Genomic DNA, 27,838 nt, shown 5'->3' on the forward strand with positions numbered 1-27,838 from the left:
AGCTCCCAGGTAACGTTAGCATTATACATACCTGGGATTGCCCAAAAATGACCCAAGGAGCTTGCTCTGTGACCAGTACAGGTGCAAATAGTCACATAGGACTACGGAGCCCCTGAAATGGGCCCAGTACAACCAAAGAACTAATTTGAATTTAAACTCCCGTTTTTTTAACTTAACTTTCTAAAGTTAAATTTAAAAACTGATAGTTCAGTTATTGGAAGAATTTGAAGTATATTTGAAACAACTTGGGCATTAAAATCTACTTCTTAACTGTAGATTCTGTGAAATCTAAATACAGATCAAGGATTTCCAAAGAAAATTTAGCATTCAAGTTGAGAGATTCTGTAAGTGTAAAATACACACCTGACTTCAAAGACTTAGTATTAAGAAAAGAATGTAAAATATCTCAATAACAATTTTTTATATTGATTCCATATTGAAATGATCATATTTTGGATATAGTGATTCAAAGAAAATATATTATTAAAATGCATTTCACCTGTTTCTTTTTTCCTTTTTCTACTGTAGCTAATAAAACACTCAAAATTGCATGTGTGGCTCACCTTGTATATCTATTGACCAGCATTGGCCTGGGCAATAAGTCACCTGGAACTGGGAGCTCTCCCCTCTTCTCTGCAGGAGGGGCTGAAACAGGAACTTAGCCTTCCTGCCCTGGCTGTAAGTTAGCTTAGGCCCCAAGGTCCCCAGAGGCAGGGCAATGGGCTTTCCCAGACAACTGTCTATGAAAGCCCTGGAGTCTGTTGGTATCCACCGGAGAGTTTGTTCTCCTGCTTGCCCTATAAGATGAGAGATCAACAAGGAGGAAGGTCCTGCTTCTGGAATGTACACCCTCAGCATGTCCAGCATAGTGCCCCACACCCAACACACCTTTCTGTAGATGTCATGAATGCCACATCTTGCTGAACCTTGCTTTAAGTTTCCCTAATAAAGCCTTTCTAACCCGCAGAACTGTAGAATTTGCCTTGGCTCATGATGTTGACCACAAACGTACCCACCTTGCACAACAGGGGCTCTGGGGAATACTTGGAAGGAAGATACTCAAAGAGAACTGAGATTTGTGGCCTTATTGTAAATGTGACATGTGTACTGACCACAGGAAAGCCAAGGACATACTGGTTACATCTGTAACCAGTGTTAGTTCCCTGAGTCACATTATCCCATAAACACTTAAGTGGCAGCAAAGTGAAATTCTTATACTAACACACAATACTGCGTTTAACCCAGAATAAGGCTGAAACACACTACCATTTATATACTCCAAGGACAGGGGAATCCCTATCCACTAGCAAGCATGACAGAGAGCTACCTATTGATGAGAAAATCCACCAGTGTATAAACGCTAATTAAACGTCTCCTGAGAGCATCCAACTAGAGCATCCAACGTAGAACAGACATTCGGACAGTAATATAAAGTAATAATAATAAATTATGTGATCCAGGTCTCAGTTGCCTAATCTATGACTAGATGATAACAGTCCTCATTTGAGTATTGAGAGTGTTAATTTATCAGAATTCTAGATTTTTGTAAAGTAGAAACATCCCTTCTCCCTTATCCTTTACAACTAAGCATGTTTCTTTTTCCATTCTATCTCAAAATCTCAAATTTGTCCACCCCACTCCCTTGATTCTCATGGTCACTGCCTCAGTCCAGGCTTTTTATCATCTTCCATGAGTTACTCTTACTCCTGATGGGCCCCATTCTCGCAGTCCCTCCTCCCTCCAATCCCTCTTCCACAGTGTGACCAGAGCAATCTTTCAGAATCCCACAGGTGTCGGTTGCTGCACTGCTTTTCACACCATCAGCAGCTCCCCATTTCACAGAATAGGCCAGACCCCTTGGAATGCGCAGAGACTTCAATAGCCAGTGTCCATCTCTAGAGCAGCCCAACCGCAGACCACTCCATATTTCATTGATGCTGGGCACCACTCCTTTACAATCTCTTGCCTGCATTACCTTTCTCTCACTCTTCCTTACGTCCTTTCCTTTCTTCTCTACTCAGCCTTCAATGCCTCAACTCAAAATGTCACTTATTCTTTAGAACCTTCATCCATTCAATTCTCCTTCTCCAACCCCAGAGAGACTTTATCACACTTTTCTCAACATTCAGATGACAACTTTGTTCATACCACTGGCATAACTCTAGTCATATCATATCTTATAAGAATGAATTGTATACACATCATTTTTCTCCATTACGTTGTACACTTTCCGAGGAAAGAAACATTTTTTTTAATCCCCAAGTCTCCTTTGAAGTGTCTGGGATAGAGTGAGTTCTCTGAAAGTATTTATGGAAAAGAAGGAAATAGGGATGGCAAAAAAGGAGGAAAGAGAAGGGGGATGTTTAGCGATCGAGCTTAGAATTTAACGCAACTGGTTTTTAGTCTATTTCCTAGAGCTAAAGTTTCTCTGCTGTGACCAAAAACAACCCACATGGTTTCTCTGAATGTCACTCATCCCATGTGCAAAATGGAAATAATAATAACAGATCTCACCTCCCTGGAACTGTCATGGAAGTATGTAAATGACTTGAAAGAGTGGCCATAAAATTCCAATTTTGAATTGAATCCAAGGTCATCCTATTTTTAAAAAATGTATTTTTCAGAAAAGGAAAATTGGAAGTTTGCTCTAAAATTTTTATTGAAAAAATGTTCTCTTTTGTTGAATAATGATAGGAGATAAAACATACCACAGTTCCAACTCATCCCCCTTTATTAATGAATTAAGCCACATCAAAATGCGATAAAAGGGTGTAAGAGGCTCCTAAGAATCATTCACATTTTTATCAGTCATTTTTCCTTCATGAAATGACCATTTCTATTAAAATGATATTACATAAAAATGGAACTTTAATGTGTGGAGATTCTTTAAAATCACAAGACCACCTGGTAAAAGGCAGGCAAAAAACTGTTTTTCCCTCCACAGAAATTAGAAATGAAAGAAACTCAGAAATGAATGAAATTGGAAAATGCAAAACCAAAATAGCCACCAAATAAGATATGCCCCCCAAATGTGGAAGTGTCAGGACATCCATCTCAAAGTGCACATACTTAAGAGTGTTAGGCTCTTGGTCAGCAGTGACCACAGGAAATGAGAAGTTCTTCATGCAAAGAAAGACCAGATGAGTTATGCAGAAAGACTCAACTGCAGGTGAAGGAGCAATGTGTGACCAGAAAACAAGGATGTTGACCTCACAGCACAGTCAAAAATATGAATTACTTGCCAATAAGGTATATGCCATGAGAAAGAGTCACAGTAGGCAAAAATGCAATAAAGTCAAAAGGATGGCAGCTCTAGAGAGAATTGGGCTCCTGAAAGGACAGGAAAAGGATGCATTTGGTAAATATGTATCAATAGGCAAGTTTTGATATGATTTTCAAAATATGAGTATGGTGATGAATAGAAAGCATTTCAAATTAAGAACTGTTCAGATAATAAGCATAAAACTTCATATACTGTATTTGTAAATATTTGGGGATGTGAATATTTATCTTGATTATCTCTGAAGAATTTCAACTTGAAAGAAAAAATGGAAAATGTATATGAGAACAAAGGACCCAACAAACAAGATTCTTCCAGGGTACAAACTCAGCACCTTGGAGAGTGCATCATCTCCATTGTTCCCTGGGACACAGCTAAGGGAGTAACTTTTCTCACTCCTGTCTCCCAAGTGTACCAGAAGAAGAACCGGGTCTCCCAAGGGACTTCACTCACTGCTAAGTCTTTTATAAACAGGAAAAATCCGGCTCAAAGCATTCAATGTACTTAAGAAATCTACAAGCCTCAAATCACTCTGTCTATTATCTCCATTTTGGCTTTTTCACCTCACTGCCAGATATCAATACTGACAACATTTTACATTTGAAAAGCTGGTCCCAGCTCCCAAAGCACCTTCAAATGCATTAGCTCGCTGGATCGTCAATGCAGCCGGTGCAATAGGTAGTGCAATTACTTTCTACGTGAGAAAACGAAGGCTCAGAGAAGGAAAGTCACATTCCTGGAAAGAGATACATTGAAGGTAAAAATCCAGGTCTTCTGAGTCTGAACCTACGGCATCTCCTGCTTCCATTTTAAACTGCATAATGATCATAAGCGTGGTTCAATTCTGTGAGAAAGAGAAAAACCCTCAGCAAGGTCTCCTAGAATTTTCCAGAGCCCTTGGAGGAGTAGGTGCTGTGTTTTAATCTCTTGGCGGGGAAGAGAGCACTGTGGGCTGAAGGTCTGTGTGTGACCTTCACTGGCAGCAGGCTCAGGCTGCAAATGGGCAGAGGGAGGGCAGACCAGGGTGCCTGCTCCAGGCGGGGATTAAACATCCAGATCGGAGGAGAACAGCTGCAGCCCCTTTACATTATAGTTTTAAAATTCCAAGCGCATAAAGAACTATAAAAACCACAAGTAGGCCCCGGATCATAACAGAATGAATAAGGGATTTATAATCTTTAAACTGCAAGGAGAATGGCTTACATTTGTACCGTTTCCTATTTTGATTACAATCATTGTCCTGAGAGCAGATTCACGTTGTGCCTTTTCTGATTCTTTTTGCAATCTATCACAAGGAGACAACAGAATGGCAATGCTGCTGTACATTCTTTGAAAGACAATAAAAGCCAATGTAACTTCAGACTTTCCCATTTTTTTCCTTTTGTTTTGTTTGTCATAATTTGATCGGGCAGTCATTTTCTATTGTGGCCTGTTAGCCACCTCATTAACCTGGAAGGGTGAGATGGTCTGGACAATTAGCTTCCAGAACATTTAAAAGGTTAAAGCAAAAAGCCTACTGCTTAATGTTTTTCATAAACTAGCTCGGGTATTAAATGCTGATATCTTGTTCCAGGCTCCCAGCCTGTAATCATAAGAAATGGCACAAAGCAAGCCTTTTCCTGAATTGTTTTAAAATGACATTCTTCTTCTAATGCTTTCTGGCCATATGTAGTTTATATGTCAATAAACCTGGGGGAAATTTCTATCCCTCCCTCCCCTACAACACCCTGCTACAACAGAATGTCCTTTATTCCTTAGTAGGGACTTTTTCAGCTCAATCAATTTTCCTTTGTATTAGAGGAACTTCTGTAAAATTGATAAGTACCACTATAACAACCAAAATTCTCAATTTTTCTAGAAATTCACCATTTACTAAATGCAGTGTGAAGATATCAAAGCTCACACGCAAAGAAACAAACGTGAAAGTCTTAGAACTAGTGCCTCTGGGCTCCGGCCTGGCTACTAGCTGTGTGCGCCGACCTGTATTGTTGTGCTGTATATGCAACCATCTGGAAAACCACAGCCACACCTATGCAAGAGAGGTGAAAAAAGGAGACACGGATTACATTACATTTTTCAGGTGTTCTTCAAATCCGACAGTTGGGTAAATGCAAGGATGACATGAAAATCCAATAATTTCTAAATTAAAAAGGAAACATTAATTTTGTCTTCTCTGTTTTGATTATTTTTCACTCTTGGTCCAGCTAGAGTGCCTAGGCTTTTATAGCATAGAAAGTATATGGAGCATAAGAAACTGGGAGCATGCCCACAACTGACCTGACTTTACAGAACGGCGCTCCTATCCCCATCACTTAGATTATACTCCAAGTGCCCCTGGGTGCCTTTAGACGCAGGCAACATTTGGGGCCTATCGGAAGTTTCCCCTTGGAGGCCACAAAGCTTGGGGCAAATTATACCACATGTGGCATATCTAGCAGCTCGTTAAAGCGTCTCCACTCAGTGCTTTATGACGGATTTGGCAGCCTCAGGAATTCCAGTTGGATATGTAAACAGCCTCTTCTTGTTTGTTGTTATTCTAATTGTGGTCATTATACAAACGTAACTGAAATGTACACTCTGCCCTTCATTTGCGTGTCGATTTGGCAAGCAGTATTTGAAAAAAAAAGTCTTGTCACCCACTTCTTTTACCAATCACTACTCTTCTCAGATGATAGATTAACTCATTCATTCATCCATTCAATTATTCCACAAATATTCAACCCGCACTTACCATGCACTAAGCAATGTGAGATGGTAACAGGCATGGGATATACAAAAAGGATAAGGAGATAGTCCCTGCTCTTAAGGAGAGTATGATCTGGTGGGAGAGAAATATAAACAGATGAATTACAGGTACTATTTGTTTGTTAAATGGCAGAATTCGGGTAGAAATAAAATTCTATGCCAGGAGACCCAAGCAGGTAGGTTTAACAGAAACATTATTTGAGTTGGATTTTGAGGGACGAGTGGGACATTTCCAAATGGAGACAGCTCAGAGGACATCTTTAATAGGAGAAAGAGCAAAGGCATGGAAAAGATATGGGTGGAAGGAATGCAGTTTTAGTTCTGGTCTAAGTAAAATATAATTAAGTAAAGGAAATCCACTTTCCATTGCCTTCCCTCCCCCTTCCCTCAATCTCATAACAGGAAAACTAACAGAAATAATTTGGAACTTTGCTTCTGTTCTCTACTGTTATAAAGAAAGAGAAGATTTTGTTACTAACAACCACGAAAACAGCAACTAACTTGGGTACCATGCTATTTCACATCGCTATCTCCCTTGATCTCACGAGTCGTAGAAAATAATCAAACCAGACTTGTCGAGAATTGCTGGCTGACTGAGGCCTACCTGGAATAAGGAATATGTTTGTGCCAGGGCAAGACAAGTTTTCCAGGAGGTCAGTCAAAATGTCAGCTACAGTGTCCTCAGCTGTGCAGAAGTATTACAGGGACTGGCTGAGTACATGGTGCCTGCCTTCTCGGGTCTTATTGGACAACTCCCATGGAGTTGTGCCATGAGGTTGAAAGACAGACGACTCCTCAAGGGGCTGGTTACTGTCCCAGCAATGAAGCGGTATAGGGACTACATTTTCTAAAGACAAAATGAAAACTCGTGTCTGGTAATGGGACCTGATACCTGAATGCAAGACCCTCTAGAAAAACTGCCAAGATGGAGGGGAGCAGCAAGCATTTCCTTGAGAAGGATTCTGCTCTCTATATGAATGCTGTCCAATAAAAATGTAATATGAGTCACAAATGTGAACCACACATATAATTTTAAACGTTTTTATAGCCTCATTAAAAAAGTAAAAAAAAAAATACAGGTGAAATTCCTTTTAAAAATATATTTTATTTAACCTAATCTGTCTAAAATATTATAATTCCAAAATATAAACAATATTTTAAAAGTATTAACACAATATTTTACTCTGTTTTTATACTAAGTCTTTGACATCCGTATATATTTTCCACTGACGGCACATCTCAGTTTGGACTAGCCACACTGCAAATGCACTATGGCCATGGGTGTCTAGTGGTGACGGTATTGGACAGCACAACTCTATACTAAAGGAACTATCTGTGGCCCTCCCCTCCCTGCACCACTCTGTATTGGTAATAGTCCCCAGATAACCAAAGGATAAGTCATGGTTAATCAAGACTCTGGCTAAGGACATATGGTAAATCTCCTTGGTTCTTTCATTCACTTGTTTATTCACTTAGTAAACATTGGCTCAGTAACCATTATTGTTAGTCAAGTCATGTACATCATGTCGCAACACAAAACGAAATAAGACTTGGCCTCTACTTTCAGAGTCTAGTTGAGGAGAAACAAGTAAAGCAATAATGATGCAAGGCCTTGAATTCTTTGACAGTGTGCTCAGGGAGCCTTGGGAGCTCAGAGGCAAGTCAGAGAATGAGCAAATAAGGGGGAAGAACTGGGGAGTCATTCACAGGGCTGCAGGACCAGTGAAAGGTTATTTGGATGGTTGTAAAGTGAAAGGGAAAACATACTTGGAAGTAAAAGGAATATGTGCAAAGATCTAAGACACCATTCTACAGAAGTCAAAAGTAAAATCTGTAATAAGGAGGTTCCAGGGATGTCAGAGAATATGTCAGGAAACCTTGCGTGTCTGTATATGTATATTGTATATGTATATATGTATATGTATATTGTATATACCCAGCTACAGTTGGCATATCATGGAGCCAGAGAACCTGCAAGCATCCAGCACCTGGTTTAGAGTCTTCTGATAAGTTCCAGGCAAATCCCTGCAACTTGTTTTTAGACAGGGACAGTAGATGTCTGTTATCAACATTTCAGAACCAAACTAAAAATCCAACAAATGATGCTGCAAATGTATATCCTGAATGTGAATGTACAGTACTGCCACAGATGTTCAGACTTGCAGTATTTTCAAACCACAGGCTGGGGGCTTACGGTCAGAATGTCTTGTTTATAAAATAGAATTTTTTCTACCAAATCAGAGAACTCTTTGCCAAAATATTTTCAGCCACCAGCAGAATTACACTTACCTTGGCTGACTCCTTTTGACTTTAAGAGGGCAGGCAATGGGGCTGGCCCAGTGGTGCAGCAGTTAAGTTCGCATGTTCCCTTTCAATAGCCCGGGGTTCGCTGGTTCAGATCCCAGATGCTGACCTACGTACCGTTCGTCAAGCCATGCTGTGGTAGGTGTCCCACATATAAAGTAGAGGAAGATGCACACGGAGATTAGCTCAGGGCCAGTGTTCCTCAGCAAAAATGAGGAGGTTTGGTGGTAGATGTTAGCTGAGGGCTTATCTTCCTCAAAACAAAAAAGAAGACAGGCAAGATTCCCCCCTTGCCTACATCTCCAGCCTCGCCTCCACCTTCATCCCATCCTGACACACACCCAAGTCCACTGCACTCCCGTCACAGTAGATTCCCTCTGACTCCTGGAATGTAGAACTGTAGACTCTGTCAGTTGTGTACCTTTGCACATACAATTCCCAAAATGCACTGCTAATTTCTCCCTGACCAGCTCCTTAACACTCAGTTCAAGCGTAACCTCCTTGAGGAAGCCTCCCATCCTCTCCACTCTCCACCCCTCTGGGAGGGTGCTACCCTCACGGGCTCCCATTCATCCTCCCATCGTGAATATCTCTAACAGCTTTTTCCTCCGTTTATTTATTATCTTCTCCCACAAGACTGTTAACTCCTAGTGGACAAAGCTTTTTTTAAAATTTCTGTATCCCCAGCACCTACTCAAGTGCTCAATAAGTGATTGATAAATGGATGAATAAATGAAACCATCAGATAATCATGTGGTCTTTAGAACAAGATGACTCAGGTTGGAGAAGTTATGTGTCGTGAATAACTCAGATACAAAAGACAGAGTAGTGGCTAGTCATTCAAATTTTTTTTAAGCAAAGTAATGCACGGTAAAGGATATAAAGGGTTGTGGCTAATTAAAGGGAGGCAGATTTTGGCTCAAAGTGGAGCTTTGTAACAACTAGGGCTGTCTCACAGAAGAATGGTCTACCTCGGGGTAGGCAAAATAGACCTGTGGACCAAATCCAGCTCACCGCCTGTTTTTGTAAATAAAGTTTTATTGTAACACATCCACACCCATTTATCTACATATTGTCCATAGCTGCTTACACACACAAAGGCAGAGTTGAGCAGTTGAAACAAAACCCTATCGCTTGCAAAGCCTAAAATATTTACTATCTCTCCCTTTACAGAAAAAGTGTGCTGACCCCTGGTCTACTAATGAGGTTGTGAGATTCCTATTATAGGAAGTATTCAAGTAGAGGCTAGACCTGTCCAGGATGTGGAAGGAATATGTTGCTTAAAAGTGAGAATGGTAACCTTTACATTTCCTCCCCTCTGGGCAGGTCTATGATTATAGGCCTGCTTTTCTAGGACAAAAACAAGTCATACTCTCTAATTTGTCTTTGACTGACAGCCCTATAATGGGCAACATTACTAGTTGTAGAAAAGGAAATCATCACCTTTACAGCCATGGTTTAGGCAATGCACCTGGCTTCCTAAAGACACTTTACTGCCACTCTGAATAACGAAGAAATATATTTTCGGCTTTAAGGGTCACCAGGGCTCTATCATGTGAAGAAGTCAGGAAAGATTCAAAAGAAACCAGGAGGACAGTGATCTGACCTGCTGCTGACTCCTTTGGACCACAGGTGTTAATCAGGGGGCAGCCCTTTAGCGTTGGCTGTTCTTTATGATGCTGGATGCTCATTGGTGGGAAGGGAGCCATCTATGAGATTACCTCTTCTGCTTGTTTTATTCTTATTGACTCCCCTCCACAGTGCTCGAGGTCAGGTCTCCAAGACTGCTTTTTCATCTTTTGGCAGGTTTATTTACTAGGAATGAAAAATTCTCAAACTGAAGCACTCTGGATGGAAAAGGATTCCTTTTCAGAAATCCTTGCATTTTCACATATTAAAATGACACTATGCAAAATGATTTTAACGTTGAATTAAAGCCACGTGTGCACATTCATTTGTTCTTCATTAGGAGGGTTGAAACGTTTGCATGCTTCCATACTGTCATTTCCAGAGGATGTACCTTTAGGTAGGTTAAGGAAGGAGCTGCTGCACCAGGAAGAGAGAAGGAATTCCTGTTTCCCATCACGCTGGAGGTATTGCTGCAGGAAACTGGCCACGGATGGTAGGTTGGGAGGCAAAGTGTGTATTTGCTCCCAGTACTGCATCAGTAAAGCTCAGCAGTCATCTGAGCACATTTCTGTATAGGTTTATTGTTCTACAAATAAAAGAGGGACAGAAGCAAGTCCTGAAGACTCCATTTTAAAATGGTTACATGAGCTATCCCCAAAGATACCTATATTCATTCCATCCCTCTTCAAATATCTCCTCACCAACCATGTCCAGTCCCGGAAGATGCTCAAAGATGAAGGCAGCTGAAAAGACCACAAAACCTTTGTGGTAGGAATTATTTATTGCTGCTGTTTACTTCTTTCCTGTGGTCTCCTTTGAAAATGCTTACAGGTTTCTAGTCAACCCTCCTCCTTTCTTTCCCGTCCTTTTACAAAGTGATTCTCTCTCTCCTTGTTTACCGTGGCTGCTGTGCCAACGAGCGGCACCCTTGCTCTCAGCTTTCTGCCGACTCTTGTTATCAGTCTGGAGGAACTAGCTGCTTTAGAAGGAAAGAGAAGCAATCTCTCCACCATTCTGTGTATAAAGGGAGGATCACAGAAGTTATAGGTGTCTGGGGCCAACTTGCACGGACACTTGGCTTTCGTTCTTTCCCTCCCCTGTGCTGGAGGATACCCGCTGTAATAAAAAATGATGGAGAAAATTTGCTCCCATAAAGCCTTATTGAAGTGCTTCGCTGGAAGGAGTGACTGTAGGTCGGGAAGGGAAACGTTGGGTCAATGGAATGCAGAGCCATGCTCCCTCTTCTAAACTCCCATGGCACCAACTGGCTAAACCATTCATGGCTTTTATCAAATCCTGCTCTTCTCTGTTGTCTGTGCATGTCTGTCTCATGCATTCAAAAAGTGTGTAAAAATTCCTTAAAGGCAGTATAATTCCACATACACTCCTTTGTACCTCTAATAGATCCTAGCCCAGGGCCTTGCACTGTGAAATCATCAGAAATTTCTTCTTCTGTTCTCTTTTTGAAGTCTGTGAACTACATTGAATATATTTTAAGAATTTTTAAAAATTTGAAGAGTAGGGGCCAGCCGCTTGCCCGATTGGTTAAGTTGGTGTGCTCTGCTTCAGCAGCCTGGGTTTCACCTGTTCAGATCCTGGGCGCGGACCTACACACCGCTCATCAAGCCATGTTGTGGCAGCACCCCTCATAGAGGAACTAGAACGACTTACAGCTGGGATACACAACTATGTACTGGGGCTTTGGGGAGGAAAAAAACAAAGAGGAAGATTGGCAACAGATGTTAGTTCAGGGCCAATCTTCCTCACACATAAAAAAAATTTGAAGAGTAATCAGAACACAGAAGAGAAAGGGGCAGAGTTTTTCATCCTTCCTCACTGTGATAGGCAGAATGATTGTACCCCCAAAGATGTCCAAGTCCTAATCCCCATGACCTGTGAATATGTTGTGTTGCATGGCAAGAGAATTACAGCTGCAGACAGAATTAAGGTTGTTAATCAGCTGACCTTAAAATAGGGAGATTTTCCTGGATTATCCAAGTGAACCCAATATAGTCACAAAGGTCCTTAAAAGCGGAAGCAGGAAGCAGAAGAGGACTTGGGGCCAGAATGATGCTATGTGAGAAAGAGTATACTAGCCATTGCTGGCTTTGAAGATGGAAGGGGATACATGCCAAGCAATGCAGGCAGCCTCTAGAAGCTGGAAAAGGCAAGAAAACATATTCCCGGGGGCCTCCAGAAAGAAATGCAGCCCTGCTGATCCCTCGCTTTTAGCTCATTTCTGACGTCAGAGCTGTAAGATTATAAGTTTGTGTTGTTTTAAGCCACCAAATTTATAAAAATTTATTACAGAAGCAATAAGAAACCAACAGACTCAACTATCCAAGACTTACGTAAAAGGAAGGGAAGTTTAATGTTGAGGCATTTTCTTCCTGATAGTTTCTGCCTCAAGAGGGCCTTCGATCCTGTTTTACCAGAACATTTCTAAGTGTTAGGAACTAAGAAGGAGTCAAGAGACCATAAGGAAAAATCTCTGGCCTCCGAGGCCCTTGTATGTCTCAGGTAACACCTTCTGTGGGAGGCAGAGCTGGCCTTGCTCCCACATGAAATGAGCAACTGTTTCTGTAGTTTTATTTCATGGATAAGTTTCCACGACCAACTTCCCCAAACATATCCCTCCCACTTCCCAACTAGGTCCTGAGAACTGGGAGAGTAATATCACAGCCAGCTGAATAGGGCACCATCCCTGTTTTTCTGTAAGGAAATCTTATATCTGTAGATATCAAGGGTCTAGTTTTCACAACGGAAAACCACTTGCTACAGTGCCTGGACAACAAAATGTCACCTGAAAGTGGTGTCCCCAAACCTAATAAGCAGTGGCTGTTGCCAAGTGAGATAGGCTCAGAGCCAACGATGCTGGCTGGAAGCACAGAGGGATGCATGGAGACATTGGTGTTTGCCAAGCCAGGGAGAAAAAGTGAAAGAATTGGGTTCCAAAGACCATCTTTGCTAATATCACAATTTTGCTTACTGTCAACACTTAAAGGGGCAGGCTCCCCAATTCAGTCTTTATCAAGTTCATTAGCCTGGAAGAGCTGCAAAGGCTGCCTCTGTTACATCCTCCAAGTGAAATAGGAGCCTCCAGGGTTCTTGTAATTGTTCAGTACTGAGGTACAAGTTGAACACATTTATGGGAGTTGGTCTCTAGCCCACTTCTTATGAATGCACATAAACACACCTTTTATTGCTCAATAATGTTTTCCCTTTTGCAACTTTTTATGAACCACTAAAAAAAAATGGGCTTATATTTTAATTTTTTCAGGAGCAGAAACCACAGAAATACCAAATCTTCCAAATGGGAACTTCTCTTGCCTGCTGCCTCAACCAAAAATTATATGTCAAGGGAGCGGTTGAAGCTTCAGCATCAACAACTCAAGATATTAATTCGATCCAAATCCAACCGACTTGCTCTCCAGACTGAGTTTCTGCATTCCTGTTTACGAGCCCAACCTTGCTCTCTAGGGTGCCTAAGGTGCAATGCAATAGAATTCATCAGTTCTATATGCCTATGGGATGTGCTCCCACACCAGCTCTATTACAAATCAGTATTCTCTTGCCCTGGCTCCTGTCTGGAAGAGCAAGGAGCTTTTTCATCCATGCACACCTTTTCATTGCCACTTCCACACCATGAGTCCAGGCGTTTGTGATCTCTTGCCTGGACAATTGCAATAGCTTCCTAAAGGGTCATCTTGTCTCCAATATCCACATTCTCCAATGTTGCTGTTAGACTAATCTTGAAGGAGAGATACAATCATATCACCCCAGTTTAGATGCTTCAATCGTTCTCCATTTTTCACCAAGTGAAGTTCAGTCTCCTTAACCTGGCATTCAACCTCATCCAGCCTGGCTCCAAATTACCTTTCCAGATGTATCTCTGACTACTACTCTCTTTCACGCATTCTGCACTGCTGACAATCTGGACGGTTTGGCACTCTGCAGGGTACTCCACACGTTCCTTTATTCTTACCATTTTGAGTTGTTTGTTACAAGCCACAAAAAGTGACTTGGCCACCTTAGGAACAAGGAGATGTGCTGGAAGGATGTGTGGAAATTCACAGAATCTGAAGAGCAAGGCACAGAAAGGACTGGAGCCAGAGTTGTTCGGGGAAGACTGCGCTCAGTAGCAGGAACTGTTGGACAATCTCTTCAGGGCACAAAGTGAATAAATAAGCTCCAGATTTTTGAGTTTCTTGTTTTGGCCTGGTTTTTTGTCATTCTGCTCATATTCCAGCTCCAGAGAGTATTCAATTGACCTGGCTTTGGCTAGAGAAAATCAGAGCACCTTGATAGATAATTTTATAAACAGTATTCGATAGGAGAAGAGAATTCCTCAAAAGTAAATTACAGTGGGAGTACCAAAAGAACAAATAATAGAGGCTGGGCAGCCAAAAGCAACAAATATCTGTGACACATTATATCTCTGGAACATTCATTTTCCACCTACCATTCTATGCCTGTCCTTCAAGAGCCAGTTCAGATATCATTTTGAACCCTCAGCTCATCCCTCTTGTCGTGAACTTCCGGTTCAGAGTGTGCTCCTTCTTTCAGTCTTCTTTACTTTCTTCCTTGTTTTATAATTTTTATGTCTTATCCCCTTCCTTGCTAGCTTGTAATGAGAAAGTCACATCCCTTCTCGATGCTCCAGTTTCTAGATCTACAAAAAGGAGATAAAATAACTATTTCACAAAATCATTGTGAGTAGGATTAATGTCTGTGTGTAATGGAATTAATTCAGTGCCTGACACACAGTAAGACCTCAATATATTGTTGTTGTTATTTTTATTAGCCTGCCATTATCATCATTATCAGTATATAACTCTTTCAGACTGGGAACCATAGTTTATTCATCTTTAATAAGCAAGGATTATCATAGATATTCCAAGAAATAGACCAGAAGAGAGCTTTCTACTGAACATTTCATGGTTCTGAGGCAGCTGGAAATACAGCCCCAGTTCTGTTCTTTTGCAGCAATAACCTGTGTCTGCAGGAGGTTTTAAAATCGATAATCAAAAGAAGGACAGAAGGAAAGAAGAAAGAAGAGGAAGAGGAGAAGGCAGGCAGGCAAACATTAATAAGAACTTTAGGGTGACCCACAGTGATAGGAAACAGATATCCCCAGCCACAACTTAGTTTTCTAACTCTGTCAGTGTTTCCCTCAAGAGCCATTCTTGGTACTGCTACTATGTGCAATAGTTAGGGATGCTCCTTAGGCCCCCTTATCTCCCGAGGTTACCACTGTGGGTCTGTTATCTATGAATTTATCTAAACCTATTCAAATCTATTTATATGTCCAGCCTTTGTCTCTTTCCACTTGTATCTTAAAGCTTTGCTTTAAGTCTCATATAGATGGCTAGGGAAAAATGAGAAAAAACTAGCCCTTCCAACAGAGAACTGGAGACAGTTCCATTTTAAATCTTGCCACCCACTCAACAGCCTTAGGCCAGGCATTTACCCTTCCTGCTTCACTTTGATCCATTTAAAATTGATATAATAATCTTCAGATTAGTGCATTAAAGGTTAATTAGATTTTAACTTTTTCATGCCACTCAGAATATGAAGGAGATTATACAAATGTTACATCTTATTATAGATTCTGGATAAGAATCCTTTTTTAATTTGACTAAATTAGTATCTGTCCCCATCACTCCCTTGTCCTCCACACCACTATATTTTTTACACACTTTTGATAACCCCTGTAAGGCCACAACATATGGTTGTATAGATTATGCATTGCACTACGCTAGGAGGGTGGCATTCATATCCTGTTTATCATAGATATGTCCATTCATTATGAAAATTTTCAGACGAACGTCAGTAACATGTCTCAAGCAAACATTACCTTTTTCTACTTTACACAAAGATATTAGGAAGACATTATGGCTAGATTTGAGACATCAGTATGTCTTCCCCCCACTTTATCTTTGAGTCCTTAATAAACTTCCATTTATTAAAGAGATTCAACAGAGCCCAGTGGTATTTCAAATATAATACACATGTAGTAGTTACCTCCTACCTCAGACTTATCACTCACAGTATACAGCCCTTTGATCCAAGTTGTTCCTCATAGAGCTGGTTTTTGAGGCCCAGCACTTCCTCTTCTAGCCATAGTTTAGGATCCAGAAGATACACACTTTAACACAGTCTATAAATTCATCAGGCTTGAATGTCTTCTCTTCAGATCCCCGATGTCTGGCACAGGAATCTGTCTCAGGTTGAGTGTGAAGACACCAGGCAAATCAACAGAGCAGCGCTAAATCGTGTCCCAATTAACAGCATCCTTTATTTTCTCCTCAAAACGAGGTTGGCCCCTGGATTTGGCTCCTTTTGGGCACTGAAAAGTATATTCTTAACCCTCAGTGTGGAGCCAAGAAAAGCATCTCTTGTTCTGTTTCTAGATTTAATATTTCCAGGTGGGTTTAAGAAAACCACTATTATTTTGTTCCAGGTACATGCATACACACACACACACACACACACATACATAAGATCATCTATGTAAAACAAAATTTAACCATTTTAACAGAAATGGTTATGCATTTCACAGAATTGGGAATCAGAATTCTCAGGATGATGCAAGCAATCATCCATCAAGTATTCACAGGGTCTTATGTAAAACTCTGCTTTTGTTGAAATCACAGGGGAGGCAGAATTCTTGCCCTAGGATAACAGTGGAAAGATGTCGGTTACTTACTCTACTAAACCTCATTTTTCTAATCTTTAAAATGAGAATAATAATATCTACCTCACAGACCATTAGTTAATTGAAATAATAGACATAAAATCTCCTAAGTGGCCAATAAATATTCAACAAATACTTAGGGAAAACCTACTGCATTAATTAAAAAGACAAGCATTGTTCTTGCCTTCAGGAAGCTTTTACTCTTATTAGAGTCTTTCTTTTCTTTGAGAGGTTCTTGAGCAAGGGAGCAACCAATGGTGTGCAGCATGTACTGGCTTGCAAGAACCAATTATTAAATGTTCAGAACTAGTTGCTAAACCATTGGTAGCTTGAAATTTGAATTGGTTGTTAAACCATTGGTAGCTTGAAATGTGAGAGTATTTACTCCACAGAAATTGCCAAGTACTATAAATCAGGCTTTTTTTTTCCCAGAAAGCCAGTTTTCTAGCACACCATTGGGAGCAAAACATGAAAGCATGAGGAATTCACTGCAGTGGTTAAGAACAGGAATCTGGAATTGAAGAAATATGAATTAAAATCCTAGTTCTAGAATCTGCAAGCTGCAAGAATTTGAGCAAGTCATTTAGCAGCTCTGATCCTTGTTATAAAATGGGATAATATTGTATCCTACCTATATTAGCCTGCTCAGACTGAGATAATGAAAATGGACTGCATGGTTTAAACAATGGTTTTCTCACAATTTTGGAGGCTAGAAGTTCAAGGTCAAGTTGTTAGCATAGTCAGTTTCTGGGGAGGGCTCTCCTTCTGGCTTGCAGATGGCCACCTTCTTGCTGTGTCCCCACATAGCCTTTCCTTGGTGCATGTGCACGGAGGGAGAGAAAGAGAGTGAGATCTGTAAAATCTTTTCTTAAAGGACGCTCATCCTATTGGATCAGGACCCCACCCTTATGACTTCAATTTAACCTTAATTACTTCCTTAAAGGCCTTATCTCCAAATATAGTTACCCTGGGGATAGGACTTCAAAATATGAATTCTGAAGGGACACAAATGTTCAGTCCATAACACTATCTTGTAGGTTTGTTGGAAAAATAAAATGAGACACAATATGTAAATGCAATGCCTAGTGCTTCACAAGTGCCCGATAAATATTAGCTATTATTACTATTACTAGTTAGAAGAGTGAGTCTGGCTTTGTGGGGTGGTGGAATGGGAGACTAGAGAGAGAAAGTCTACAATTAAGAAGATCATTGAGCAGACTGTTGGAAAACCTCAGACAGAGTTTCAGCAAACACAAATCCTATTTAAATGAAAACTTAAGAAGATATAGAAACTGACTAGATATGGAGGCAATAAGAAGAAACTATCAGAGATAGCTCTAAGGAGTCTGGGTGAAAAATAATTGATGGAAAAAAGACACTGTAAGATGAGAATCAGTTTTAGGAGTTTTAGACAATAAACTGAAACATTTGAGAACTTCAGATAACAGCCAAAAACATCCAAAACCCCAAATTTCAAATTCAGAGAGTATGCATTTACTGACTAAATATTTCTTGAGTTTTTACTATGTTCAAGGCAGTATAAAATATACAAAAATGGTCAGTATATGGTCTCTGTTTTTGATATGCCTATGGCCCATTAAGGGAGAAGACAAGAAAAGAAAATTGTCACACAGCCTCGAAAGAGATTCAAATTAGGTGCAATGGATTTTCAAAAGAAAGGGAGATGGCTTCTTGCTAGGGATAAATTAAGATTCCATGAAGGCAAAGGGATGGAGCATGCAGGATAGATTGGATTTAAATAAGTAGGAACATGGGCATGAGGGTAGAGAAAGGCATCCTCATAAAGACTCCTGTCTAGCGTAAGAAAAGACATTGAGTTGAGAAAATGTATTCAGAGGGCAGTTCAGTTCACCCAAAGCACAGACAGTCAATTAGAGAACAGTAGAGAATAATAGTAGAGAACCTAGAAAGTTCGCCAAAGACCAAACCACAGAGGATCTTAACATCTAGGTTAAAGAATTTGAACTTGATAAAACATTGATGAGGGAATTTAAAGAAGACACAGATAAATGTAAAGATAGCAATGTTCCTGGATTGGAAGAATTAATATTGTTGAAATGTCCATATTACTCAAAATGATCTCCAGACTCAGTGTAGTCCCTATTAAAATCTCAGTGACATTGCTCACAGAAATAAAAAAATCCTAAAATTCTTATGGAACCACAAAAGACCTCAAATAGCCAAAGCAATCTTGAGCAAGAAGAACAAAGCTGGAGGCATCATACTTCCTGATTTAAAATATATTGCAAAGCTACAGTACTCAAAAGAGTATGGTTCTGGCAAAAAAAAAAAAAATAGACATGTAGACAAATGGGATAGAATAGAGAGCTCAGAAATAAACCTACACATCTACAGTCAACTGATCTTCAACAGGGGTGGCAAGAACACACGATGGGGAAAGTATAATGTCTTCAATAGTGTTGGACAAACTGGATAGCCACATGCGAAAAGATGAAATTAGACACTTATCTTACACCATATACAAAAATCAACTTAAAGCGGACCAAAGACTTAAATGTAAGACATGAAACCATAAAACTCCCAAAAGAAAACAGGGGAAAATCTTTTTGGCATTGGTCTTGGCAATGATTTTTGGGATATGACACTAATAAAAGCACAAGCAACAAAAGCAAAAATAGATAAATAGGATCATATCAAACTAAAAGGCTTCTGCACAAGGAAACAATCAACAGAGTGAAAAGGCAACTTACAGAATGGAAGAAAATACTGTAAACCATATATCTGACAAGGGGTTAATATCCAAAACATATAAGGAACTCATACAACTCAATAGCAAAAGAACAAACAACTCAATTAAAAAATGGACAAAGGACCAGAATAGACATTTCCCAAAAGAAGACATGCAAATGACCAATAGGTATGTGAAAAGGTACTCAAATTCACTAATCATCAGATAAATTAAAATCAAAGCCACAACGTTAGAATGCCAATATCACACCTGTTAGAATGGCTATTATGAGAAAGATAAAGTATAACAGGAGTTGGCAAGCATATGGAGAAAAGGGAACCCTTGTGCACTGCTGGTGGGAACATAAATTGGTGTAGCCACTTGGAAAACACTATGGAAGTTCCTCAAAATGTTAAAAATAGACCTACCATATGATCCAGCAATCTCAAGTCTGGGTATACATCCTAAGGAAATAAAATCATGATCTCAAAGAGATATCTGCACTTCCATGTGCATTTCAACCTTATTCATGATAGCCAAGATGTGGAAGCAACCTAAATGTCCATTGATAGGTGGAGGATAAAGAAAACGTAATATGTACATACAATGCAATTTTATTCATTAAAAAATAAGCAAGAGAGGGGCTGGCCCAGTGGCATAGTGGTTAAGTTCCCATGCTCCACTTCGGCAGCCCGGGGTTTACAGGTTCGGATCCCGGGCGCCAATCTAGCAGTGCTCATCAAGCCATGCTGTGGTGGCATCCCACATAAAATAGAGGAAGATTGGCACAGATGTTAGCTCAGCAACAATCTTCCTCACACACACAAAAAAGAGCAAGAAACCCAAATAGACATTTTTCCAAAGAAGACACACAAATATCCAACAGGTATATGAGTAGGTCTCGACATCACTAATCAACAGGAAATGCACATCAAAACCGCAGTGAGATATCACCTCACACCTGTTAGGATGACTCTTATCAAAAAGACAAGCGATAACATGAGGGTGTGGAGAAAAGGGAACCCGTGTGCGCTGTTGATGGGAATGTAAATTGGTATAGTCACTATGGAAAATAATATAGAGGATCCTCAAAAATTTAAAAATAGAACTACCATATGACCCAGCAAACCCACTACTGGGTATATATTTAAAGAAATGAAATCAGTCTCTTGAAAAGATATCTGCACTCCCGTGTTCATTACAAGATTACTCACAATAGCCGAGATGCAGAAACAACCTAAGTGTCCATTAACAGATGAAAGGATAAAGAAAATGTAACATATACAGATGTACAATGGAATATTATTCAGCCATATAAAAGAAGGAAATCCTGCCATTTGCAACAATGTGGATGAACCTGGAGGACATTATGTTAAGTGAAATAAGCCAGACACAGAAAGACAAATGCCATTTGATCTCACTTATATGTGGAACTTTAAATACTCAGTCACACAAGATGAATTAAGTTCTGGAGATCTAATGTACAACAATGTGACTATAGTTAATAATTCTGTATTGAATACTTCAAATTTGCTAAGAGGGTAGATCTTAAGTGTTCTAACCACAAAAAAAGAAAATTTTTTAAAATGGTAACTGTGAGGTGACAGATCTGCTAATTAACATGATTGTGGTGATTATTTCATAATGTAGATATATATCACATCAAGTTGTACACTTGATGTAGATATAAATATATAATTTTTAATTGTAAATTATACCTCAATAAAGCAGGAAAAAATTTAAAAAATAGAAACTGCCTCCCAAAAAAGAATTTGAGCTTGATTCAGTAGGAAGTGGTGAGTTACCACCACATTGTTCAAGTATAAGCATCTTTCACCCCACCCACAATGGATTTACTTAGACTCTTACATTCCCCAAATCTCTGAGTAACCTTTTATCAGCTGTGCTGACTTTTAAGGTGCCTAATTCCTGGCATTAATCCTCTTGCAATCCCTTTAGCAACCAGGCTGTCCAACATCCCAGTGCTCCATTCTCCAATCTCTGGAAAACTAAACCATCTCTAGCCTTTAGCTACGTTAACTTTCAACCTCAGAATTTTCTCAAAATTAAGTTTTGCTCCTCTCACTTCTGCACATATTCCTGCGTGCAGTATAGTTCACTGCAGTATCAGTTCATAACAGTTATTAAGCAAAACAAAGAGAAGCTAAAATATCCAGGTGACTTACCAAGAACAATTGGAAGGTCTTCCCCGAGGCCCTACTCCTCTTTTCCTCTTCACTGGGAGTATTTGGGAAGAAGAGAGTCAGGGGAAGAGTATGCAAGCAGAAGTTTTTGAGGCTCCAGACCACACACATGTACACACCTGCTGTCTCCCTCACAAGCATTTGCACCTCTGCCTCTTCCTTCCTCCAAGAGAGAGACTCCCCTAGGAGACCGCAGGTCTCTACAGAACATGCCCTTCTTTGTATCTGTACCCTCATGTTGCAGGAGGTCATTGAGAGGGCGTGACCACCAGTTGAACCACAAGCTGGGTCAGGGCAATCAGAGGCTCCTCACCTGTACCCCTGTCCTTGAAATGTACACTCTGCCCACATTCCCACAGTGGGAGCTGTTTTCAAGGATGCAGGCTTGAGAGACCAATGTGTTGTTGAGACCATCTAGATGGTATTCATGACTGAACCCTGTTAAGGTCTTTATATAAACTTTTAAGATTCTAGTAGGTATGTAAGGAGATCTACTCATCTTCCGGCCACCCAAGACAAGCCTTGTTTCTAAGTTCTCTTGCTTCTTATACCTGCCACCTACCAATCTGGAGAGGTCTATCTCTTTCTTCCATCTCTCCTTGCCCTCTGTATACCTGGGCCAGTTTCAGATTTCACTCAGGGAACTCCAGAGGTTGCAAAATAACAGCCCAGTACCTGGCTTTGGGCCTGACACAAAATAGGTCCTCAGTAAATGATTGAAGAAGGGATGGAGGGAAAGAGAAAAGAGAGGGAGGGAAGGGACAGCAAGACGACTGTGCACAGGGCTTTGGCACTGAGACATACCAGGCTCAGTTACTTGAGAGCAAGTTTACCTCCATTTTTAGATTTTGAGCTTAAGAACAAAGACCGTAATCTAGAATCACCTTTATTTTCTTCCAGCCAAAATGCCCAATATAGAATTAAAAACAGACTGAACATTGAGTACATATTCCCTAAATTGAATTTCCTCAGTGAAGTGAGTCTGCTTTCTCCTTTCACTTTCATGGAGGCCAACGTGTAGGTTAGCCACACTTTTTAAAATCTACAGACTTTAGGGGGCCGGCCAGGTGGTGCAGCAGTTAAGTGCGCACATTCCTCTTCTTGGCAGCCTGGGGTTCGCCGGTTCGGATCCCGGGTGCAGACATGGCACCGCTTGGCATGCCATGCTGTGGTAGGCATCCCACACATGAAGTAGAGGGAGATGGGCACAGATGTTAGCTCAGGGCCAGGGTTCCTCAACAAAAAGAGGAGGACTGGCAGTAGTTAGCTCAGGGCTAATCTTCCTCAAAAGAAAAAAATCCACAGATTTTTGAAGATAGGTAACTTCTAAATCCAAAATTATAATGGGTTTATTATTATTATTATTATTACTACTACTGCTGCTACTACTACTACTACTCGTGCTATTCCTACTTCTTATACCCAGGAATACCTGTAGATCCCTAGGTTAAAGGAGACCGGAGTCTTTTAAAGACTCAAAACTAAAGCAACCTGCCTTCACCTTCTCTCCAGCACACCAGCAAGAATTAATTACCTACATGGGGGAATGAACAGAAGCATCATCCCATCCAGAAGGGGAAAACTACGCCCTGGGGAGTCAGAGGGCTGCAAAGCTGAGCCTGCTAAACTGCATCAATTTAAGGAGGATTAAAATGCTTTACCTTGCTTTCTCTCTGTCAGAAATGAATCACATTGCAATGAAGAGGAAGTCTAGCAACGACAGCAAGCCATTGCATGAGGTCAGCTGGCACAGTCTATCCTAGTAAAATGAAGTCTGAAGATGGCAGCTCGGTCTCCGGAGTTAGCGCACCTTTGAATTGTTAAGAATAGGGATCAGGGATTAGAAAGAAGCCTTGTATTTAAAACAGATGGGTTTCTCTTAATTTCTAGGGAAATTAGAGATGCCCAGATGCTGCCACTGATAGAATTGACTTCTATTAGCGTACTGCAAGTTTGATGCTGCGTTATTTGTGCTTTAGTTCAGATGCTTTGTCATTTGTTCAGAGCACAGAAACAACCAGCAAACCGAAGCTGGGAGAGCTCCTTTGTCCACATCCCTCACCGTCTTCCACTTCCCCTCTTCGGCCCTGCACAGAACACACTCTGATTAAAAGCCAGTCACCCATATAGTATGCAGGAGCCCAGCAAAGGTAATGCGCTCTTTCTGTTTGTAAACTGAATGGAATTTCAATCTGTTACCCAATTTTGCTGCACACCAGTTTTAAAGCTCTTCAGCAAGCTTCCTAGATGATAATCAGTGCAAAAGAATTCACTGATTTATTCAACAAATTCTTCCTTTTTATGTGTATTTTCTTAATTTAGTTATTTGATTGAGGTCTTTCTTGACCTATTGGTGTAAATAGAAACAAGAGTCATTTACCATCTTTCATACTGGCTATTCCTTACCTTTTGCAGTGCATGTGGACCGAGTACTTTGCTTATTATAGATACTGAACAAATGTTGCTCAAATTTAACCAATCAAGTCAAGCAGATTCATATACCAAAAAAAAAATTCTATATACTTGCTATTGAGCAAACTACTTCTTGCAAAAAATCTTGTATATATTATTTTACAACATTCCTTAAAGTTGTTTTTATTATCCCTGATCATACAGCTGAGGAAACTGAATCTCAGAGAGGCTAACTTGCCCCAGGTCACACTGCTAATGAATTACAGCGTTGGAAATATTCCCAAGCCCATCTGATCTCAAAGCCATGTTTTTGGCTCCAGACTACTAGGCAGTGTCTCATCTTTGGTCCTGGGACTAAATTTGGCTGCTGTTAATCGCCAATAGACTCCACATGTACTTTCTAATGAAAACAATTCTTTACTATGAACAACTCCACAGAGAATTTGAAAAAACGAAGAGTAAATTTGGAAAGGTCAGAGCTTTGAAATTTTTTCCCATCATATTTCTTGAAAGCAATTGCTCAGGATGATAAGGAGGTGCTTACTTCCAGTAAAACTGTGACAGTCCCAGAAATGCTGACTCACTTGTAATGGAACGTCATTCCTGGAACCACATGCCATATAAAGTGGCTTGTCAGAGCTCTAGCAGATGTGAAAGGGCCACTTTGATCACAGCACCTCTTCCCTCACTTCAGTGAGAGTGTCCACAGGATACCTTCTGTCTGCTTGATGCTTACATGGTAGGTCTGTGTTAGAGAAGCAATACTCCTCAGGTTGCATCCTAAAATACATAGCTACCAGGGCATTTGTTCTCTTTAAAATGAACAGAGTTTGAAGTTAATAACTTATTCTGTCTTCTTTACTATTTTAGCATTTCGTTTTGTGGATTATTTTACCCTACTTCATTTCCGTGCAGTTCCCCTCTGTAGAGTGCTGCTCCTACGTCACAGAGAGCAAGAAGCAGAGCTCTAGCCAACTCTCTCTCTCCAAAACCCCTGCCCAATAGTTTCTAGTATTTCTCTATGGCCGAGCCTTTTGGCGATGCATTTCCACTCTATCACTTCTCACTTTCTCCTCAGTACTCAGCCCTCAACCCATATTCCACCCACTATAGGAAAATGGTCTCATTCATGCACCTCCAAAGAGTTATGTTGAATGGATGCTTCTATTCCTTATTTATTTTATTTCTGCAATATTTGATACCACTCTCATTTCCTCCTTGAAACTTTTATGTTCCTTAACTTCCTTGGTATCATTCTCTTCTCATTTTCTTCCTGTTTGGCCAATCCTCCTTCCCATTTTCATTCATATGCCATCTTTCATATCGTTCATCCTTCTTCTTCTTTCTGCATGTTAAATGTTAATCATTCATGGGATCCTGCTTCTGCACTTTTAAGTGTACTCTCCTTAAGTGACCTTATCCTCGAGACTTCAAATGTGCCCATTATACTGTCTGCCGAATACTATAATCATAATGAGGGCGAGGATCACACCAATCTTGGCCTGGAGCATAGAAAATGATTAACAGATGTTTGTTGAGTGCATTAAATATCTATCTCCAGCCCAAATCTCCCTCTTGAGCACCAGACAATAAATATGTGTATGTGCACATGGGTGTATACATATTATATGTCTCCTATTGGGCTACTCCAACTGAATGTCCTACAGATACCTCATTTTTATCTTATTCAAAAGTAGCTTATTCTCAACTAGCTCCCAACCTCTTCCTTAGCTTCGATTCTCTATTTCAGTAAATGGCACCACGCCAATCAGACACCCCGGATGTTGTCTTTATGAACCCCTCTTCACTCACATGCCCTGTCCCCATATCCAATTATTCATCAAATCTATTTTTTTCCCCTTATAAATCTTTCAAATCTATCCTCTCTACTGCATCCACTCACACTGCCACAACCTTTGTTCAGGCCTTCATCATTATTTAACTACGGTGGCCTCCTAACTGGTCTCACTCTCTCTCCAGCCCTTGAGCACCCAATGTGTCCTCTACACTGCTATTAGAATGTTTTTCCTGAAAACAAAACCAATCACACACAATTATATATCCAGTACTATAAGTCCATGAATTTCCTAATAAGCACTGCAACTGGCACCTTTCATCAAAGCCTCACTCAAGGCAGAGGCAACCATACCCTTGTAACAGGATGCCAACCTTCTCTAATGGCAATCAGAGCTCTGGGTCAAGAGCACGCTAGGTTCTTATAGTTTGCTCATGCAAGGCCAGTGGGGCTTGTACCATAGTCCTAGCCAATATACTTATCTAGAATAGTACTTAGCTCACTAATTTAAAATTATTGCTAGCATCCCTTAGGCTAGTTAGTAAGTCCTCTAGTGCTAATGGAAATGGCTGAGAGTTAAACATTTACAGTAGCTACCTGATTGGAGTCTTTCAAATGGTGACTAACCTCCCCTGGAGTGTGTATTTCTGATTAAGGTACCTCAAATATTAGCAAGCTGCCCCTGGAGGTAGGTTAAACTAACTAAAACCACAAATATGTATTACACTTTCTATGCTGAGTGATTTTAAACTAAATTACAGACAATATAATGCCCCATTTTGCGGGGCCTTACATGCATGCCTAATTTGCCTACTGGGTAATTAAGCAGCGCCAGTATGTACCCAACCCTTGGCATTCTCGCCTCAGTGCTCAATACAAAAAAGGATGTACAACAAATGTTTTGTTAATGAATAAATGAGTAGCTTTACTAATCCCTTAGTAATAGGGACAAAGACTCTGGATGGGAACTCAGAATTCATTTCCTCTATCTGGGCTTTAATCTTCCATTTTTCTGACAGTCGTCAATATTAAGCTGACCCGTATGAAAGTGCCATCTTTACAGTCGAAAAACACACAGATATTGGCAATCTTATGTGGTTCAGTCTCCTATGAGGCTCCCAAGCCACCTTCAAAAAAACAAAGAGAAACTAGTTTAAAGTACTTGTAAGAATCAAGTTCTATTCTGATGCTTAATGACGAGGTCCCTGGAGGAGGAGCAGGTCCCTACTTCTCACTGTTGCTGGTGCCTCCAGCCTCTTTACCATCCTTAGTCATTAATAGGGGGCTGTGGTTGCTATGAAGTTTTCACAGATCAATTAAATCCTGGGCGCTTCTGAGATGACGTTCAGATTATTGGGAGGGTGAAAAGAAATCAATCCTTACTTTTCAGCCTGCAGGCGCCCACAGATTTCCTGGTGTGAACAGTGAACTCACTCTCATTTCAAATACAAGGCAAAGATGGCCTCTCCTTTCAGGGCCACTAACTGATTGCTGAGGTGATGCACGGAAGAATAGGAACCCCAGGGGTCTTGCCTTGCCATTAAGGGCACAGACACAAAAAGAGCTCCTTCTACCAGGAGTTAGAAAGGGGAGAGGACGGAATTCCTATTTCACCAATCCTTGAAGTAAAATTAGCTTGAGAATTTGGGCTTCAAACAGGGATAAGAGCACCAGCCTTCATTATCCAGCCAACACGCGAAGGGGAGAAATGCTTTTTGAGGACGAGCATCACTTTGGAGAGGCGAGGAGAAGGAATGAGTCGTCGAGTGAGGCAAAGTGAATTCCACCATTTAATTAGCAATCACCCCTGACCTGCCAGTCATGGTGATTTTAATTCCTGAATAGTTAAGTCAAAGTAAAAAAGCAGGTAATTAGACAGCAAGCACTAGAGCATTGAGAAGTGTCACTTTTCCAGCGTCTGTACTGAGAGCCAACTGGTTATATGTGCTACGCTTTTAATATGTTCTGCTTTCTAATCAGCAATCAGGACTGATTTGTCAGTCATTCTACCTATAATGCATAAAGCACTGGGACATAGGAAGAAAAAAAAAGCACGTTCAGA

The sequence above is a fragment of the Equus asinus genome, chromosome 5, assembly GCF_041296235.1.
Source record: "Equus asinus isolate D_3611 breed Donkey chromosome 5, EquAss-T2T_v2, whole genome shotgun sequence".
Lineage (NCBI taxonomy): Eukaryota > Metazoa > Chordata > Mammalia > Perissodactyla > Equidae > Equus > Equus asinus.